The 22,444-nt window shown below is 33.1% G+C and overlaps 1 protein-coding gene across 4 annotated transcripts in view; it reads left to right on the forward strand.

Moving 5' to 3' along the window:
• The first annotated feature begins 260 nt into the window (after positions 1 to 260).
• Positions 261 to 22,444, forward strand: part of pros (homeobox protein prospero) — a 96,178-nt gene continuing 73,994 nt past the window's right edge. For all 4 annotated transcript variants that reach the window (XM_076412640.1, XM_076412639.1, XM_076412641.1 and 1 more), the window contains exon 1: positions 261 to 325. The gene's annotated coding sequence lies outside the window, so the exon portion shown is untranslated. The remainder of the gene's footprint in view (positions 326 to 22,444) is intronic.

Raw genomic sequence — 22,444 nt, forward strand, 5'->3', positions numbered from 1 at the left:
ACTTTGTACATGATACTTGGTCATATAATACAGGGGGCGTACATTAATTGTATTACATTACGCGCACTTAATTCCTTTCTATCTTAGTGTGTCTTGGGTTCTACGCCCCCGTGTTCCGTTCTCGTCATGTAACCGAATCTTCAGTCGGCGTTAAGTGATCCAGATAAGAAAATCGCGCCCGCTTTTATCCGTAACGTCATCGGAGGCGTCGCGGTCATTTGTTTTTCCCTCGTTAGTGCCACATGCCGATTACATACTCGATTTTTTTCTGTTGCAGATACGCAATAAATGGGTTTTACGACAATGACGCTTCCAGCCTGAATGGGTAAGTTGAAACGGTGACTGTGTTGATGTATGATTGGAATGAAACACCAGTGAAACTTGTTTTAATATAGATTTTGATATGGTGGCTGAAAAGTACTCTGTCTGATCTCTAAATGGTCTTAAAACACTGTGACAGTTGATACGAGGTTGTATATTGAAACTAACTGAATTAAGGATTCATTTTTGGAGATCAAGCGAATTTTTAATTCATTCAGATCGTATTAATATTCCTAATTATATGCAATTTTATTGAAGTTTTTAAATATTAATAATATCTTACATGCTTAGTACACTCAAGTATAGTATTAATACATCAGTATGTATTTCCGAAATTAAAATAAAACTAATCTACTTAAGCTGAAGTTAAGAATGCACCAATAAACTTAAACAAATTCGTGTGGGTTGGTTCGCTTCAATCTTCTGATTTCCTACGTGTTGTCTAGTAGCTGTATTGCCACTTCATTTCTGTGATTTAGCAACCTTATTTCATATTTTAAGGCGAAATCTTGAATCATTTCGTGTGTACATTAGATTTCGAGGTCATCGCGCAGCTCTTCGTGGGTTACGTAGCGATTAGCATTCGTAAAACTTTGTTTTATACCAATTGGCTTCATGATTGACCAATCTCTTTGATTTTAGTTCAAGTTGCGAGTATCTTCCGACTAACCAGCGCAGTTGCTTAAGTCTAATCCGCACTCTTTTTGGTTGATGTTTCCAATATAACCTACCATTTACGTTACTTGTACTTTACCTACAGCCTTAGACAGAGACACATATTTTACCATGATGACTGTGTCATTGGCAAATATCTCAAGTATTGTTTCTTTTTTTACTGGAATATCAGTAGTATATAGCAGATATAGAGATGGTCCCAAGACAGTACCCTGTGGGACTCCAGTCTAAATATATTTACGTGTTGAGAATTCCCCTTTATGCGAGACTAAATTTTCCTTCGAAAATATATGATTACAGCAGTCGACAGTAATACAGCGATAACAATTTGCTCATTTTGTAGATTAATCCCAAATGTCATACCCAGTCAAAAGCTTGTGAGGCGTCTGGGAATATTGTGCGTCAATATTTCTATTTTAAGAATGTCTTTTCATCAATCGCTATTATTTTGTGCACTTAGTCGATTGTCGAGTGTTGATTTGGAAATCTAAACTGAAAATCTGGTATTTCTATAAATGGTTAAATAAGTTTAACAGCTTTTTAATGTTTTTTTTTCTTGAAATAAAAACAATTTTGTATTATTCAAACAAATGCCTTCAAAAACTTTGACACTTGTCGTAATTTTAAATGTCAAAAATATTGGCGCTTCACTCGTTGATGCTCCAGAGACAAGAGCATGTTCCAGCGAAGGAACGAAACTACATAAAATCACCGATTTTGAGTACGAACATATATAGAAACTATCGTTTCCAGTTTTTGTTAATGAGACCGGGGATTTTTCAGTCTCGAGGCCCGATAAAATGTTATCCAAAGCAGGCAGTAAATTAAAAAAATGTTTCACGGGATATATTACGTATAAGTCGTGGGATTTCTTCGGCACGTAGTGGGCTGTGACGATAAGGCACAATCACAGAAAGAAAAGACGCTTATGACGATAAAAAAATTGACAAACGAGAGGAAACGGAAACGTTATCGGACAGAGAAAAAAAAACAGTTTATAATTAGATGTTAACTAGTTCCTTGATGTGTCGGTAGGAAATTATCAAGTTTGGCTTACATAAAATTCATATATAGCTAAATCAAGTTAGCTGGGTGTATATATATTAAGTTTATAAATTGGTTTTAAAGATATTTTTGTGAAAAATCGGTACAATTTATTTTGTTCAAAGAATTGTCCATCACTAGCTGCTGCTTTTTTCCATCTGTCAGGCTTGTTACTGATACTATATCGAAATAATTGTGTGTCTTTTGAAGATATCCACGAATAAACCAATGTTTGGTATCTTCATTACAAGTAAACCGTTGCTCAGACAGGTCATAACTCATATGTCGCAACAAGTAGTAATCAGAAGGAGCATTGTTTGGAGAATACGGCTGTTAGAGTAGCACTTCCCATTTTAATGTTTTCAAACATGTTTTCACCGGTTTTGCAACATATGGTCGGAAGTTGTCATATTTAAGTTGATTACAAATGTACCTGATGCGACTTAATACACAATAACACCATCTTTTGTAAATCCTTTAAAATTAATTTATTTAAGTAATATAATAAAAATTATTATTAATTTATAGGCCTGAATTTTGAACAGTCACAGATTAATCAATGCATTTCTTTATCACATTCTATGATACGAAATGATGAGTAACATACATGTGTCATACAATTAATCAAATAATTCATCATTCTAAGATTAATTGTTTTGTTTTATTTGGTTAATTTACATAGTATCAATTTCTTGTTTCCAGTTCATCGTTTCACGTTACCAATACATCGCATTGTATCAAGAAGTACCAAGTTTTCGTTACAACTTTTCGAAGAAAAAGTATGATCTGTCATTAGTACAATTTTATTACAATAATTATTTATCAAGTTTATTATTATTCATACAAATATGTATTTAATTTTTATCTCATTTTCCAAAGCACATTATCAAAACGTATATCACAACTTTCTAAAATTGTCCAGTGTTTAGAACATCGTAAGAACTTCTAACATTTTGGTTACTCAATGAGTTAATGCTTATTTTAAGTTTTAAAGTATCTTTTTGTTTTATATTTTCATGGATATGAAATTTCATTTTTATTTCATTTATATTTGTACTCTATATGCTTTTTTTTAATATTCACACATTTTCTGTTGATATATTCCTTTCTTTTATAGTGTTCTTTCCACATATTTCGATAATCTGTTTCAATCTGTATCTATAAGATACCTGCATGTATTTCGATTAGCGATATCTATTAGTGAAAATGCAAAATGAAAAGTATAAAACTGTTAAACAACTAGGAAGGGTTGTGATATTTCTTTGCCCAAAATAACGTTTTTCCATTTAATTTTGTTGATTTATTAACACCTAAATCTCAATGTGAAACTTTAAAAGTGACGGGTTTGATGTTGATGACCAAGAACGGTCTGGGGAATCAGAAGAGAAGAAGGAGAAGAAGAAGAAGTTTCAGACAGCTTAGTTGATGTTTCTTTTATGACTTATCAGTTCTAAAGCTTATTCTAAAGTCTATATATGTCCATTAATCAGATCGGATAGTGTTGAACGTTTTAGTCTATGCACTTCACTGTCATTTCGCATATTTAGCTGATTAGCGAATTCATTGGGATGTAGTGACACTCTTTCGAAGTATTTCACACAAATACGTTGAATTACATTCGTTATTGGTTATAGAGGAATATCGAGTTGTATCACTTCATTTGAAACATAATACAGAGCATCGACAATAGCACGCAATACTTTATTTTGAGACCGTTGTATGATGGGTATATTGACTTGCTGGCAATGCCCCATAGTTGGATTCCATATGACCAAATAGGCTTGAGTATAGGTTTACACAGTAGTATCTTGTTATCTAATTGAAATTTTAAATTGGGCGCGATAAACCAATACATTTGGTAAAGTTTAAATTCAAGTTGCTTCAGTTTGGCGAGTATGTACTTCTTCTCGATCTAAATGCATACCAATATATTTAGCATCCTCTGCTTGCGGGAGTTGACAATTATTGATATAGACTGGTGGACATGTTCTTCTAAAGAGCGTAAAAGTTATATGAGTGGGATTGATGAATGAACCATTTTTGGGCGTTTACATGCGATGGATAATATTCAAAAGGGGGGGAAATAGCTTCCACAAGAATTAGATATAATTAGAATAGCTCTAGCGTATTATGACTGGCGACGAAAAATAGATCTACTATGTACCGCAATGATCCTAAATAAGCATGATTTTTTAAAGTAGAATATTGATGAAAATATATGCAAACACCTCAAAAAAGCTGTTTCTCACTATGCAACATCTCTATTCACATTTGTGTTAAAAACGAAGACAATATAACGAAGACGATTGCATAATCCAAGAAAAACAATACGGTTTTGTTGTGAAAATCGATGAACAATCGCTTGATTGAAAAGTACCGATCCCAGACGCTGATACGGGTGGGGGGTAGATACCCCTTCGGCCGCACACGTACAAAAAGGGTATAATAATGAGGACAGAAAACGGAAAGGATATTAGCGTCGTTATCGCGTACCAGGATCGCTCTCCTTACTTATTTAATATTGATATACCCAGGAGACATTACCAACAAACAGATACAATATTAATGCGCTATACTTTCTGAGGTCGAAGATGGCCACGGCGTGATAACATTCATTAAACGGACTGGTGTACAAAAGAAGCAACTTAGAAATATTAGGCCGCTATCAGCGTCTTGATCGCGGTGCCGCCCATTGTCACGCAAGACCCGCTGCCAATGAAAACATCAGGTACGAAACTATAATGGATCTGCTTTCGTGAGGCATACTGGAAAATTTTTAATTGAAAATGCTCGGGCGCTAGTTTTTCCCGGTTTTTCTTTTTTATTTGTTACGGTTTGGATTGGAAAATATCCGACAGTAAATGTCGTGATATGTCTTGGATCTCGGAATAAGTTCGTAGCGTTGTTTCGACAAAATGTAATCGGATTTTTATATTGTGAAATTAAATTTTATTGAATATAACATCCTTTATTACTATTGACCTTATTTCTTCATACTTTCTGTAGAATGACGACATTATCGGTGAGGGATTTCTGTAGTTTTTGGCTGAAGAATTGAAACAAGTAATTTACACGGTTTATTGAATTTTAATTTTAATTTTTTTGTAACTATCTTAGTGTATATTGTTAAAAACCGTATTGTGATCATGATCTAGTACCATATCAATATTGATAGTGTTCGTGTGATGATTTAAGTGAGATGTTTCAAGAATTCTCGGTCTTTCTCGAAAAAGGTTCGATGAAAATCCACTTTAATTATCTAACTATACACTTAACTAATATTTCGGTTACTTAATAACTATTTTCAGCCCTTGTATTCTGTATTGTCGTTGATATTTATATTTATACTCTCTATACTTTATTTAACATAACTAAAATGCACAAAATACAAGAAAACAGTGTAGTTATTTTGTTATTATTATTTTTTCTCAGTTCGCAATTTATATTATCAATTTGTCTATCTTTGTTGGATAGTTTTATTATTCTATATTATCTGTTAAAGCCAGAAATTCTTCTTGCGTTGTACTTTGTAGATATAATAATTTTTATAGCTTTACTATTGCTGAATGTCTTGTGTTTGTGGGAACATATTTACTCATATAGTGATACTGTTAACAGCTAGTAGTTATCTATAGCTATATGTTCTAATACATTTTTCTTTTCATGTTATGTGATATTTAGAGTAACATCAACGGATGTATATGTATATTATCATAACAAAATAATTATTTAGGAGTTGTTTGGTGTATTGGGACATAACGATAGGCATAATTGTAACCTGTACACACACATAAGCACACAAACGTTTAATTACCGCTGTTGGTTTAATGATACCTAGCCCGACGTCCTTCTTTTTACAGGCGACAGTAGTGTAGCATAAACAAAATCGCACAATACCATGACAAGATCTGATTTGTCTACGTAGTCTTCGACCTGGCCAATGAAAATGCGACCGGAAACAAGCTAGGTGCGCTTGGCAATCTTCCATCTTTTATATGCGGCAACGGGAACTAAATGAACGTTAAATCCTCTCAAATAGTTGATTTCCTTTATTATCTCGCGCTCACACACACATACACATGAGGTACGGCCTCGTAATCGGCTCGGACGTCCATTCAAAGCACCGCAAAGGCCCGTGGGTCAGTTTATGGTCAAGATTCTCGAAAATAAATCAAGCATCTTCGAAACCCCCATAGAAAACACAGTCTGGTAACTCGATATTTCGCGGTCCCACGCAATTTTCGCATCAGAATGGGCAGATGCTCTTTTCTCCGCCTGTGTCTTCTGTTACCGACCTCTTAAAGCTGGTAGGCGCGTCTGTATGGAACCCAATATCCTATATCGGCGCAAAATAAACCGATCAATCAATAGAACAAGAAGTGTATGGGCTTTCGGTTGTGTTTCTGATTATTTAATTCATTGGCGTCGTTTAGCGAGGCATAATAAAACGTGTATGAATACGGATCACGCCGAGCAAAATGTCGGGTTCCTTTGTCCGACCTGAGCGATCGGTTTAAGATGAGATCAGATGTTATGCGAGAATAAAGCAAACACGATCTGCGATGAAAGAAGATCGATTTAAGATTGACTTGGTTTTTGTATCTTGTGACATAAGGTGGAAACATTATTGTGGAGGATAGGTTCTTTCAGTTAATTACTTGGCTATGACCATATTAAGTATAGAACCATCTTAATTGAATATTTATTCATAATATAAGCTACACTACATCGATAAAATAATATGAACATCATTTCTTATCGTACATTTTATTATATATTAGTAGTTCCACTTACCTGTGGTCTGTATGGTCTTGTACACTGTAATTCAGTCTACCAAAACTATTCAATGTTTCATGAATGATAGTATGTCTTATTGTATGTTGGCAATACTGCTTCTGTGTATTGTATTTCTAGTCTTGTAGGTTACAGTTCAGTGCATTATACTCTTTGTTTATATTTATTGACTCGGTTCTTGTATCTTGTGACATAAGGTAGAAAAACCGTTGTAGAAGAAAGGTTCTTTATTTAACTACTTGGCTATACCTATATTGAGTATAGAACCATCTTAATTGAATATTTAGTATAAATAAGCTACACGAGATCGATAAAATAATATGAACATCATTTATTATCGTACATTTTATTATATATTAGTAGTTCCACTTACCTGTTATCTGTAAAGTCTTGTACACTGTACTAAACTCTTTGATTATTCAGTGTACCAGAGTTCAGAAAACTATTCAATGTTTCATGAATGACAGTATGTCTTATTGTATGTTGGCAATACTGCTTCTGTGTATTGTATTTCTAGTCTTGTAGGTTACAGTTCAGTGTATTATACTCTTTGTTTATATTTATTGACTCGGTTCTTGTATCTTGTGACATAAGGTAGAAAAACCGTTGTAGAAGAAAGGTTCTTTCAGTTAACTACTTTGCTATGACCATATTAAGTATAGAACCATCTTAATTGAATATTTATTCATAATATAAGCTACACGAGATCGATAAAATAATATGAACATCATTTATTATCGTACATTTTATTATATATTAGTAGTTCCACTTACCTGTTATCTGTAAACTCTTGTACACTGTAATTCAGTGTACCAAAACTATTCAATGTTTCATGAATGATAGTATGTCTTATTGTATGTTGGCAATACTGCTTCTGTGTATTGTATTTCTAGTCTTGTAGGTTACAGTTCAGTGTATTATACTCTTTGTTTATATTTATTGACTCGGTTCTTGTATCTTGTTACATAGGGTAGAAAAACTGTTGTAGAAGAAAGGTTCTTTCAGTTAACTACTTGGCTATGACCATATTAAGTATAGAACCATCTTAATTGAATATTTATTCATAATATAAGCTATACGAGATCGTTAAAATAATACGAACATCATTTATTATCGTACATTTTATTATATATTAGTAGTACCACTTACCTGTTATTTGTAAGGTCTTGTACACTGTAATTCAGTGTACCAAAACTATTCAATGTTTCATGAACGATAGTATGTCTTATTGTATGTTGGCAATACTGCTTCTGTGTATTGTATTTCTAGTCTTGTAGGTTACAGTTCAATGTATTATACTCTTTGTTTATATTTATTGACTCGGTTCTTGTATCTTGTGACATAGGGTAGAAAAACTGTTGTAGAAGAAAGGTTCTTTCAGTTAACTACTTGGCTATGACCATATTAAGTATAGAACCATCTTAATTGAATATTTATTCATAATATAAGCTACACGAGATCGATAAAATAATATGAACATCATTTACTATAGTACATTTTATTATATATTGGTAGTACCACTTATCTGTTATTTGTAAAGTCTTGTACATTATACTTTAATGTACTAAACTCTTTGATTATTCTTTTTATAGTCTCCCAGAGTTCAGAAAACAGCTGAATTTTTCAATGTTTCATGAATGATAGTACGTCTTATTGTATGTTGGCAGTACTGCTTCTGTGTATTGTATTTGTAAAGTCTTGTAGGGTACAGTTGAGTGTATTATATTCTTTGTTTATATATATTGACTCGGTTGTTGTATCTTGTGACATAACGTAGAAAAACCGTTGTGGAGGAAAAGTTCTTTTATTTAACTACTTGGCTATGACCATATTGAGTATAGAACCATCTTATTTGAATATTTATTATAAATAAGTTACACGAGATAGGTAAAATAATATGAACCTCATTTATTATAGTACATTCTATTGTATGTTTTATTGTATGGTAGTACCAGTTATGTCTTATTTGTAAACTCTTGTAGGGTATATTTCAGTGTATTAAACTATTTGCTTATTCTTTTATTTCTCTCTGAGTTGACGAGTGAAGATTCACATAACATTAAAAAGGATTGTGACCAGACAACATCAGAGGAGCTTAAAACATCTTGTTTTCAACTGTTCTAGGGAGTCTTAGAGTAGAGAATGAGGATTAGGTGTATATTTCCATCTTCAACATCATTTGAGTAATTGGCGGATATTTTGGTACAACAACGGCAAAATATCCCATTAGGCACTATTCAGTAACTATTCCGCAAAGAACTGCAGCCGTTTTAACAGCAAATGGTGCTTCAAGACCTCATTAATGAATACATATTATGTATATGTCAGATATTCATACCATTCTGTTCATTCCCTGTAAAAAAATCAAATTAAATACAACCGAGTGTCAATAAACACCGAAAATATCGGATAAAACTAGCATTATCTTCTTCGTTACGCCCTCGAGCGGTCCTTAAATCGGATAAACGATCGTCTTTTCGCCGCCCCTTCCGAGATAAGAAAGGCAGGGAAACAAAAACAAACTGTTGCTCGGGTCTTAAGACGCGACGCTCTCAAGATATTCAGTTCCCCTTTAAGAAAACGCAACAAGTGGCCTTTTAACATCTTTATCACGTCAGATCCTTCCACTTAAATGTTATCGTCGTCTGACGGAAACCTTTTCCTTGGTCTTTCGCTTTTGTGGCACGCTTTTTCTCTTGCTTCTCGCCGGAGAATTAACTCCCCCTTCTTTTCATCGCTGTTTTATTGAGATAGAATTATTTTTATTAATATATTTTTAAGTTTTTTTTATAACATCTTTATTAGATACGCTTAGTACAATCTTAATTTACAATTAATTTATTATTACTTTTCCTATGTACTTGGATTAATTAACAAGCAAGACGAGCGCGAGAAAATACATCAGTATGTATTCCTCAAATATAAAATTATAATTATTTATTAATTATTAACTTATAGCTATAGTTTACACTAGTAGTACACACTAAATGTTCACACAAGTTCGTATGGTTTTGTTCGTTTCAATCTCCTGATATCCTGCGCGCTGTCCAGCAGTTGTATTGCTTCCACGTTAGTATGATTTATTAATTTCCTTTCGTGTTTGAAGGCGAAATCCTGCACAACTTCGCAAATCCATTTGATTTCCAGGTCATCGTGCAGTTCTTCATTGATTACATAGCGATAGGCATTGGTAATCGATCGAAGAACCTTGTTTTGACAGCGCTGTATGACTAACTGATTTGAATTTTTAGTGCAACCCCATATTTGCACCCCATAGGTCCTAATTGGCTTTATAATTGTATTATAGATCAACCTCTTTGATTTTAGATCAAGTTGAGAGTATCTTCCGACTAACCTGTATAGTTGTTTTATTTTGGTTCTAATGTGTTTTGCTTTTCGTCTAACGTGATGCTTCTAATTTAATCTACCGTCAAGATGGATTCCAAGGTATTTATATGATTCTGCTTGAGGAATCGGGCATCCATTGAGTGATATAATTAAGTTTTTATTATTTCGCCTTAATGCAAAATTAACGTGGACAGATTTGGAGCTATTAGGTAGATTTTTCCAATCTTTCGTCGATTTGTAGATTTTGTTGACTGCCACTTGCACTTTTTTTATTGCCCTAGGCAGAGATATATCTTTTGCCATAATAACTGTGTCGTCAGCAAAGATTCCAAGAAGTGTTTCTTTTGTTGTTGGAATGTCAGCAGTGTAGAGCAGATACAGGAGAGGTCCTAAGACGCTACCTTGTGGAACTCCAGCCGAAATATTTTTAAATGTCGAGAACGCCATTTCGTGCGATACTCTAAATTTTCTTCCGAATAAATATGACTCCAGCAATTGACAATAGTTACGCGGTAACAATTTGCTCATCATATTTTTAAGTGATTTAATTATTATTACGGTTAGTTGATATTTGAAGGATGTGGTATTGAAGGAATGACATATTTCGTTACTCAATGTTGTAAAAAACTGCTGTATAAATGGTGAACTGAAAAAAATCACCAAGTGCCATTGTATCCTCAAAAATATCAAGAATTTCTTATTTATCACGTAAAAGGATTCTAAGGAGAGGGTGGTTTGAACATATCTTTTGTTTTCTAACAAAAAGTTCTTTCTTTGGCCAATGTCAAAGAACAAAACTCCCGTGTCCTTCTCAGTTGTTTTATTGAGATAGAAATATTATTATTAATATATTTTTAAGTGATTTTGATTAGGGTTAATTGATATTTTAATGATTGGGAAGACATATTTTGGTTTGGTTTTTTGATAGATCATTTACATAAGTACAGTTACATTACTAAGTTCCTTGTCTTACTCAGTTGTTTTATTAAAATAAAAAGTTATTTCATATTATAATTATTGTTAGTAAAGGTTATTTCTTTAGAGTGATTGAATTTTTCAGATTCAGCTGATATTTGAAGAACGGGGAAAGATATATTATATTCCCAACGATAAAATGCGTGAAAAATGTTTTCAAAGTTCTGTATTCTTGATAACTTGAGTCTGTTGATGAGTCAATTATACAAAGAAACAAAGTTGTAGAATTTCAATGAAGCGAAAACTACACTGAAGAAGTTCACCAAGAACCACACCCTTAAAAATAAATTCGAACAAGAAGAAGGGATGATCCGAACATGTCTTATTATTTCTAATAAAATCCTTTTTCTCTTGCCATTCATCAAAGAAATAATTCCTTTTTTTGCAACTGTTTTATATATTTGTTTTTGCTGTTATTATTAAAATGCACAACATATAATTATTTTTGCCAACATTTTCCGAAATTTATTTCTTTAGAGCAATCAAATTTTGATTGAGATTAACAGTTATTTGAAGAACTGGGAAAGACAATCAAGTTATACAGCACTGTAAATGTTGTGTGTTCATTTTTGTCATCAATTGCTTATTTAAAAAACCAAAACTGTTGTCTAACAATATCTTTTTTCTCTTGCCATTCGTCAGAGAAATAATTCATTTTTTGCAGCTGTTTTATATATTTATTTTTGCTGTTATTATTAAAATGCACAACATATAATTATTTTTGCCAACATTTTCCAAAATTTATTTCTTTAGAGCAATCAAATTTTGATTGAGATTAACAGTTGGCTAGATCTAGCTTGATCAAGATATTATATAAGTATATACTCCATTAATTTTTTGTAATTATTTATTATATTACTACTAATCTTTACTGACAGGCATATATCTAGGAGGATTTGTCGGCCCTGTCTTAGCTGAAACATAAACACAATCACAAAGAAACTCTGAAATTGTTTAAGTTATTTTATAAATATTTATATTTCGTCAATCTTATGGAAACAAGTCCGTATTAACAGTATATAACCTTGATAAAAAAAATTATATAAGTAAAATAGAATTTTTGTAAAAATTCCTGCTGACAGTAGATACGTTACGAGAACAGACAGACAGTGAGAGTTGGTAGTTGTAGCGTTTATCTAACCTGTATATGTCCAGTCGACACGACTCCACGGTCGTAAATCATAGTAGGCGCTTGTTCAGCAGGAAGTAAGGATATCCGCCGACGGTACGGTCCAAGAAGCAGCCAGGATATACGGTGGCTAGATCATAAAAGACTCGATACCACGCGAGAAAATTCGGTCGATATGATGGTTCAGATTACGCATATAAAGAAAGCAGTGGGAATTACGGTATTTAAAAAAAATAAAAAATTATTGTATGTATTTTTTTACTCTCTTAGCATTTGACAATCTGCCCATTGGGTAATAAGTATTTGATGGGGTTTATGTTATACGATAACATGTAGAAAATCGCTTCAATAAGTTATCTCCTTATCAACTCGTATTACAGATAATTTAGTTAGTATCTGAAGCAATATTAGTTATCGTTTAAGTCTTTATTCAGTTGGTTGACCACCTAGTGTTTGTCTGTTATCTCTTTAGTTATTTTTCGTCTGTAAAAGACATTTCTCCTTGATTGATAACGTTTTTTTCACTTTATTCAGTGAACTTTAAGACAAATATCAACTCAGAGTTTATAATAAATAAAACTCTAAAAAAAGTTTAAAATTATAAATAATTAATGGCCTGTTTTCCTCTGACCACCATCATCTTTCGGTACATCGTGTGTATGTGCAAGTAAATCCCGAAAGGGATTTTTGTTTTCAGATAGCTTTGGTAGTATCTAAACTAAAATTAGCAGGACCGATTTTCCCCCATTAAGATGATTGTGAATAACATAATTCGTCGAAAGAATCACTTCCTGCTCTTGGTTATACGGAGACACGCAACAGTGAGCGCATTATTTTCATCAGCCGGCTCTCCAACTCATTGTTTATATACGATTAAGCAATAGATGTACAATACACCTGCTTTTTCGCATGTTGCTTGGACAGTTCTCTGTGGTCTTTTGTTTGTATGCTTTTTGTATCGCACAGAGAGAATTTACAGTTTTGGTTTAATGGAGAACTAATTTTGCATATTTCCTTTTTTTAGTTTTAGTTTTTCGAGAATACGTTTTATTGTCAGCTACTATTCGATATAATAACAGGTCAGTTGAAAAGTCCCCGGCCTACCATAGTAAAACACATTCTTTTTTTGGCAAAATTAGTTTTCCTTTATTCAACATAATTCCCTTCAAGGGTGATACACTGATTATAGCGACCCTCCAACTTTTCGATACTATTTTTGTAGTACGATTTGTCCTTTGTTTCAAAATAGGTCTCAGTTTTGGCGATACCCTTTTCATTCCAATCTTTCGTCCATTTGTAGATCTTGTTGCACTTATTTTATTGCCCTAGGCAGAGATATATCATTTGCCATAATAATTGTTTCGCCGGCAAAGGTTCCAAGTAGTATTTCTTTTGTTGTTGGAATGTCAACAGTGTAGAGCAGATACAGGAGAGGTCCTAAGACGCTAACTTGTAGAACTCCAGCCGAATAAACCGTTGATATTAATTTATCATTAAATATTACATATTAGTACTACTTATTACTTTATTATTTACTTGTAACTATTTATCATACTTAAGTTATAAAATTACTATGAAAATAAGATATTAAAAATAAATATGGTTAATTTACAATTCGTGATAAAATCTATTAAAAAATAACAATATATCTTTTTCAATTTCAATTTCTTCCAGGTTGTTGAGATTTAGTTATCAAAATTGTTATTATATTATGAAAGTTATGAGTTATTTTCCGTAACTGACACTAAAGAATGTTGTTTTCTTAACGCCCTTCCCTATATACAAGCGCTTTAACAATATCATGGCGAGTTGTCGCCAATCTCCCTAACAATGGTTTCTGGAGACGTTAAGACGTCATCGTGGAAGTGCGACTTTTACCGAAACTATCCCGGAGAATTTGGCAGTTGTCTGACTAGGATTAATCGGTGAAATTTCGAACGAAAACGGAGGTTCAGCCGCATAATGGCAAAGAGCCAGCGGACAAAAGGCCAAACTATAGATAAAGTACAGTGGTTCGCTTAGTTTTGGTCGACCCCTTACCTCCCCAATTTCTTAGAGAAACCAGGAATTCGTAATGGATGCGTTAATTATAATCATCCGATGACACGGCAATAACTAACAGAATCTTAGCATTAAAATATTTCTTGTAATATGTTAAGACAGAGGGAAAACAAACAAAGAGAATAACAGAGTCACGAACTGAGGCTCCATCAGTACATCAATGGTGAGGTTCTCCAGCTCGTAATATCAATGATGGCTTAGTCAGAAAATTAAAGCTAATAAAACTGTTTGATCTAATTCAATGAAGTTATAAATAAAATTTAGAGCACATTAAAAATAGTAACATAGATATACTTTGTAGTTTTAAAATCGTAGTAAATTCCTGAAAACAAATGGACAAGTATTAATTTACTAAATTGCCATATTAAAAAATAAAGCAAATAATTTGGGAAACAAACTGGTCCCAAATATATTAGTCAAAAATATTTTAGTCTGCAAATATTATGGATAAGATCATTTACTACGATTTGATCTATAGAAAAGCATCAGAAAAACGCTGAGGAACATAAATGTGATCGGATTATTGATTTTAATATCGAAAACAACCTGTAAACTGGTATAAGCTGAAGAAAATGGCGTGTAAGGTTTACCCTTTGTATGCCTCATTAATACAGTGCTAATTAAAAACTATGACATAGATGTTAAGCCCAAAATGTCCATCGTAGAACAAGCAAGTCTTCAAATATTATATGTATTGTCACTTACGACGATTTAAACTATAGAAAAGCTTCAGAAAAACATTGGCAAACCTAAATATGACCGGATCATTGATTTTGACATCGAAAACAACCTGTAAACTGGTATAATCTGAAGAAAATGGCGTGTAAGGTTTACCCTTTGTATGCCTCATTAATACAGTGCACACTAAAAACTGTGACAGAGATGTTAAGCCCAAAATGTCCATCGTAGAATAAGTAAGACTTCAAATATTATATGCATTGTCACTTACGACGATTTAAACTATAGACAAGCTTCAGAAAAACATTGGCAAACCTAAATATGACCGGATCATTGATTTTAACATCGAAAACAACCTATAAACTGGTATAATATGAAGAAAATGGCGTGTAAGGTTTGCCCTTTGTATGCCTCATTAATACAGTGCACACTAAAAACTGTGACATAGATGTTAAGCCCAAAATGTCCATCGTAGAATAAGTAAGACTTCTAATATTATAAGCATTGTCACTTACGACGATTTAAACTATAGACAAGCTTCAGAAAAACATTGGCAAACCTAAATATGACCGGATCATTGATTTTGACATCGAAAACAACCTGTAAACTGGTATAATATGAAGAAAATGGCGTGTAAGGTTTGCCCTTTGTATGCCTCATTAATACAGTGCACGCTAAAAACTGTGACATAGATGTTAAGCCCAAAATGTCCATCGTAGAATAAGTAAGACTTCAAATATTATATGCATTGTCACTTACGACGATTTAAACTATAGACAAGCTTCAGAAAAACATTGGAAAACCTAAATATGACCGGATCATTGATTTTAATATCGAAAACAACCTGTAAACTGGTATAATCTGAACAAAATGGTGTGTAAGGTTTGCCCTTTGTATGCCTCATTAATACAGTGCACGCTTAAAAGTGTGACATAGATGTTAAGCCCAAAATGTCCATCGTAGAATAAGTAAGACTTCAAATATTATATGCATTGTCACTTACGACGATTTAAACTATAGACAAGCTTCAGAAAAACATTGGAAAACCTAAATATGACCGGATCATTGATTTTAATATCGAAAACAACCTGTAAACTGGTATAATCTGAAGAAAATGGCGTGTAAGGTTTGCCCTTTGTATGCCTCATTAATACAGTGCACACTAAAAACTGTGACAGAGATGTTAAGCCCAAAATATCCATCGTAGAATAAGTAAGACTTCAAATATTATATGCATTGTCACTTACGACGATTTAAACTATAGACAAGCTTCAGAAAAACATTGGCAAACCTAAATATGACCGGATCATTGATTTTAACATCGAAAACAACCTATAAACTGGTATAATATGAAGAAAATGGCGTGTAAGGTTTGCCCTTTGTATGCCTCATTAATACAGTGCACACTAAAAACTGTGACATAGATGTTAAGCCCAAAATGTCCATCGTAGAACAAGCAAGACTTCAAATATTATATGTATTGTCACTTACGACGATTTAAACTATAGACAAGCTTCAGAAAAACATTGGAAAACCTAAATATGACCGGATCATTGATTTTAACATCGAAAACAACCTATAAACTGGTATAATATGAAGAAAATGGCGTGTAAGGTTTGCCCTTTGTATGCCTCATTAATACAGTGCACACTAAAAACTGTAACATAGATGTTAAGCCCAAAATGTCCATCGTAGAACAAGCAAGTCTTCAAATATTATATGTATTGTCACTTACGACGATTTAAACTATAGACAAGCTTCAGAAAAACATTGGCAAACCTAAATATGACCGGATCATTGATTTTAACATCGAAAACAACCTATAAACTGGTATAATATGAAGAAAATGGCGTGTAAGGTTTGCCCTTTGTATGCCTCATTAATACAGTGCACACTAAAAACTGTGACATAGATGTTAAGCCCAAAATGTCCATCGTAGAACAAGCAAGTCTTCAAATATTATATGTATTGTCACTTACGACGATTTAAACTATAGAAAAGCTTCAGAAAAACATTGGAAAACCTAAATATGACCGGATCATTGATTTTGACATCGAAAACAACCTGTAAACTGGTATAATCTGAAGAAAATGGCGTGTAAGGTTTACCCTTTGTATGCCTCATTAATACAGTGCACACTAAAAACTGTGACATAGATGTTAAGCCCAAAATGTCCATCGTAGAACAAGCAAGTCTTCAAATATTATATGTATTGTCACTTACGACGATTTAAACTATAGAAAAGCTTCAGAAAAACATTGGAAAACCTAAATATGACCGGATCATTGATTTTAATATCGAAAACAACCTGTAAACTGGTATAATCTGAACAAAATGGCGTGTAAGATTTGCCCTTTTTATGCCTGATTAATGACAAGGTTATAGACCTACCGTATGACATCCTGTATCATTAAAAAATCATCTCTGTGTGCGCGTTGTGCTTTTTTTTTGTTAGGCAACGCTCTTTTATCTGCACAATGGACAATTCGTTCCTCAATGCGATCTAATTACGATGTTGTTACGAAACGCCAGCAACAGAAAATGAAAATATATTATACGTACATGAAAAATAAACGGATGGGGCCGGTGCTTTCCTTTGAATGTGCGCGGATATGGAAATAATTGCGCATTAACAACATCACCGGGCAGATATAGTTTATCTGTCGATAAACAGAAATAAAATTGATTAGATTTTTTCGCATTCGCGACGCGGCACCCGATCGATTTCCGTGCCATTTGTCCCGGCCCGACGAGATCGGCGGCGTTCTGTTTAGTTTTTGTTTTATTTTGTGACGTGGCCGTCTTGTAAAATCACATCTAAGGGATGTCAGAACAAGAGAACCACAGTTCTTTCAAAATAATGGTGAATTCGCTTCATCGGAATCTATGACGTCACAACGGTCGCAATGTTGCCGCATCAACTTTGATGTTTAGTCTTAAATAAAGGACTAGCGTTATCGACTAGCTGATAGTCAAAAACTAGGGACTGAAAATATTAATTACTACAACTTTATTACAAATGCACGGTTTGGCTGGTTTTTTTTTTTAATTCGTGATGTCAGACGAAGATGTACGAATCCTTTCCTGTATAAATTGTGAGAGAGCAAAGGACGGAGATAATTACTTATTAGTTAGGGCAGTTATCTTATATATGTGGTTATATTTTCCAAAGGTAGTATAAACGAGACGGAGATGTATAAATTCTTTCACGAGCTAACTTTAAAAAAGAAAAGGAAAAAAATAATTACTGAATACTATTATAATAACAATTTTAAACGAAGGAGAATTACTATTTTATTTGAATGTTCTGTGGATGTGTAAAAAGGAATGGAATTTTTCTATGGAATGGAATAATACCCCACAAATGTTTTATTGTAATATATAATATACTATAATAAATATAGACAATACAATAGAAGTTAAATAAAACTTAAAAACTCAAGATTTACAATAACCATAACATAAATACTATATAAAAATTAAACATATACCTAAACATAGAAAAAAAACTAATCCATGACGTAATGGGTATGTCTCTAAATGTGTGTTGGTTAAATTACATTTTCTTTGTTTATTTTATTCCATTTATTTCAATAAAATTTGTTAAATGATATAATATTTCATCGATTTATTCCAACCACTTTCTATTCAGTACATCTTATATTTATTTACACTATGCTAAAAATTCATGACACTTCGTTTAAACTTTTAGCTTTTTTCTTCTTTTGAAATACCTACAAAATCAAATAGACAGAAAACGTTTACAAACATGATGATATTTTATTCTTACCTTTATTATAATATTTAAATAAATTCGGTTTCCATATTATTTAACATAAAAATATATATGTTTAATCATAACACAAAATGAAATATATTTATCGTATAAAAATACGACTTGCAATTAATGTACGTGGCCACAGTGCAAAATGCGTGATATTAAAATCCAATATATTTAAAACCACTTAATATAATTGAAAAATATTATCAGTATCTCATTATTTTACCTTAAAAATATATTTTCTGTAAATATGTCACTATTGCAATCTAAATTACCATCTCACAAAGCATTCTTTCCACATATTAATACTTTCAAACGGATATAGGTAACGGAAAATCAAACTAACGAAACGAAACGGGGAAAAAAGGACGAACACACGTTTTAATCAAGGCGGTCTTCCCCCCTACCTTTCGGGATACGAACGACTCTGGACCAACAAGACAAATTTTGTAAAAAACCACGCAGTTTACTTCAAAAAGGTACTTGTGGCCATTATCCTCGTCGAGCACTCGTTTAGTAACGAGTCCCGCCGGCGTATTACCCGAGGGCGCTGCTGTCGCGCGTCTCCAAAGACCATTATGAATATGTGAGCACGTAGCCGGTGAACAATGGATGCGCAAGAGAAGGAGAAAGGGCTATTTTGCAACTATTCGGCAAATTTGTTGGAAAAATGTCGGCGGCCGTTCTTTTTTCCTCTTACTCTGTCTCGTGCGTGTGTATGCATGCGTTCCACCGTTCGTGGAAACGCGGCTAATAGAGCAAGGAAACTGTTAGAACAGCTGGGATTCTTTTAGAAAAAAGAGAAATAAGATATCTATACTTCAAGGCAGAGAAAACTTCATCTAAACATTGTTAAGTTCATCAACGACAGCATATTAAGAAGTTATATCATCTGGCCAATTTAAAAAATGAATGTTTCCTTAGAATTCTTTACTCGAAACCCATTCAATGCTTTTAAATAAAATGTTGAAGTTTTATCGAAGCTAAATCACAGTCCCAATAGTCATTTTATTATTTTATTTAGCATATTAAGGGGTTATACCATCTTGACAAGGGTATTTTTTAGAATCTTTTTTGTATTTTGTGTAAAACTACTGAATAGATTTGAATGAAACTTTGAAGCTTTATCAAAACTAAATTAATGACATTTCCAATAGACTCTTTGTTATTTTTATTAGCATATTTAGGGGTTACACCACCGTGACATCTTGAAATGTCATTTATTTTTAGAATATTTTTTTGTATTCTGTGTAAAACTACTGAATGGGTTTAAATAAAATTTTGAAGCTTTGTCAAAACTAAATGAATGACATTAACAGTAGTCATTTTATTATTTGTGTTAGCATATTAAGGGGCTATAACACCTTAACATCCTGGAAAACGGTTTCTTCTTTAGTATGTTCTGTAAAACTATTAAATGGGTTTGAATGGAACTCTGAAGCTTTTCAAAACTAAATGACTGTTCTAATAGCTTTTTTATTATTTTTATTAGCATTTTAAGGGGTTATACTACCTTGATATGCTGAAAATTATTTTTTAGAATATTTATTACATTCTGTTTAAAGCTACTTAATGGGTTTGAATGGAATTTTGGAGCTTCATCAAAATTAAGTCACAGTCCCAATAGTTCTGTTATTATTTTTGTTAATATATTAAGGGAATATATCTTTTTTAGAATCGTTTTTGTTTTTTTTTATAAAACTATTGAATGGTTTTGAATGAAATATTGAGGCTTTATCTAAACTAAATATTGGTTCCAATAGTCCTTTTATTATTCGTATTAGCATATTAAGGTGTTCTACCACATTAGCGTCTAGAAAAACGATTTTTTATTCTTTTTTTTTGTCGAAAACTATTCGGTGGATGTGAATGAAATATTGACTTTTCAATTAATGTATTATAGCGTACATAAACATATTTAGTTATATAAACTTACAAAACGAATCTGAACCCAAAAGACTCTCTTCAAAACAAAATATTTTCAAAAAAATTTTATTAATTTTTATGTAATGCCATGATATTACCAAGAAATTTATTTTGGTAGAGTTGGATTATTAGTCGGTTTGATGTTGTACTACAACCTCGTAAGCCCTAATAGGTTTTATAAAAGACTGGTAAACCTATCTCTTTGATTTTGATGTTAAGTTGGGGATATCGTCCGACTAATTAGAACAGTTCTTTTATTTTAAATTTGATCTGTTGAAAATTTGGTTCTAATTTGTATAATATGTCAAGCATTAACTTCAATTCCTTTCTTGGGCATTTCCAAACATTTTTATGGATTATTTGGGTGATGGTTTTGTGGCCACCACCACTTCATCAACAAGTACAAAGGTTGGCAACGCCGGTGGATTTGGACCATACAGTTCCAGGCTGTAAAAAACTATCACGACGACGTCTCGCCCTCTTTTTTTTTCTCTGTCCCCTTGTAATAGTACCACTTCCACAGCGCTATCGTTCTTCCTCTACCTAACCTAATATCCTTTCAATTCTCTCGTCGACCACATGTATAATTTAATATTAAAACTAAACAGTATTTCTTCAACCAGTGTTTTCAGTTCTCGTGCAAATTCCTTCCAAAAATAGTAGTGAGTATTCTGACAAATAATCGCAGCGGCAGCTACACATTGCGACCGACTAACCGACCCGATGAACATTCCTACAGTTTCCTGCATTTCTACATTTTTTTATACATATAGAGAGAGAGAGAGAGAGAGAGAGAGAGAGAGAGAGAGGAGAGAGAGTCAAAATCCCAATTTTTATCAAGACAAATAAAGGTCCCCCATAAACTATCTTAGCTTCCATCATCCACTGTATTGCAACGACTTGTTGTAGGAGAACAGGCTCCGAACTGCTTTTTCTCTGAACAAACTATCGAAGTTAATTATTTCCGTAGCGATCTGTCCGTTCCAGCGCCCGTCCCCAACTATTCCCTCCCGGAAAAACTCGGGCGACGGTAATGGAAAGGAGCACGCGTGAATGGTAAATCTTAAAGTTTGCTAATCAAAGTCCAGAGAGCGACAAATTGTCCCGCAGGCGTCGCCCACCTCCCCAACTAATTAATGATGCCGTCCGATCCGATTTAAGATGGATCCACGGCCAACAACTTTTCGACGGAAAACTTTAGCTTCATTTTTCCGTCGTCCTCCATTGTTTGGTGCTGCGAGGTGAAGGGCGGGGGGAGGAGAGGTCCGGTATTAACTGTACCGATGATTATTTGAGAAAAAGTTACAGCGCGAGGACTTTAGGAGACGGGAAATCGGCTGAAGAGACTAAAAAAATCCTGCCTGGACACATTGTTGGTTATTCCTTGTTCGGAGAATGGAGTTCTTTCGTTTTAATTAGTACTAGCAGGACGAACAGACGTTGTCCTGTCAGAGCTATGAATATTTAATGGAATAACTAATTAAGAAAAAATATTTTAAAAACATATTTTTAAAATAATACTTTTTAATGCACAACATTGGTGATTTTTATGGTTCTTGAACTTATCTTTTTGTTCCTTCATACTGAAAGCAGACTAAGTATGTGTCTGTTAATATTTTATTTACTTGTACAACACAAAAATGTATCGAGAAAAGTAATTATTGATTAATTTTAAAATTTGTTTAAGTAAATGAATTCCTTGAAAATAATTA

Source organism: Rhynchophorus ferrugineus, unplaced genomic scaffold (genome assembly GCF_030347505.1).
Source record: "Rhynchophorus ferrugineus isolate W39M unplaced genomic scaffold, kcgeb_rfMv2 rfM8, whole genome shotgun sequence".
Classification (NCBI taxonomy): Eukaryota; Metazoa; Arthropoda; class Insecta; order Coleoptera; family Curculionidae; genus Rhynchophorus; species Rhynchophorus ferrugineus.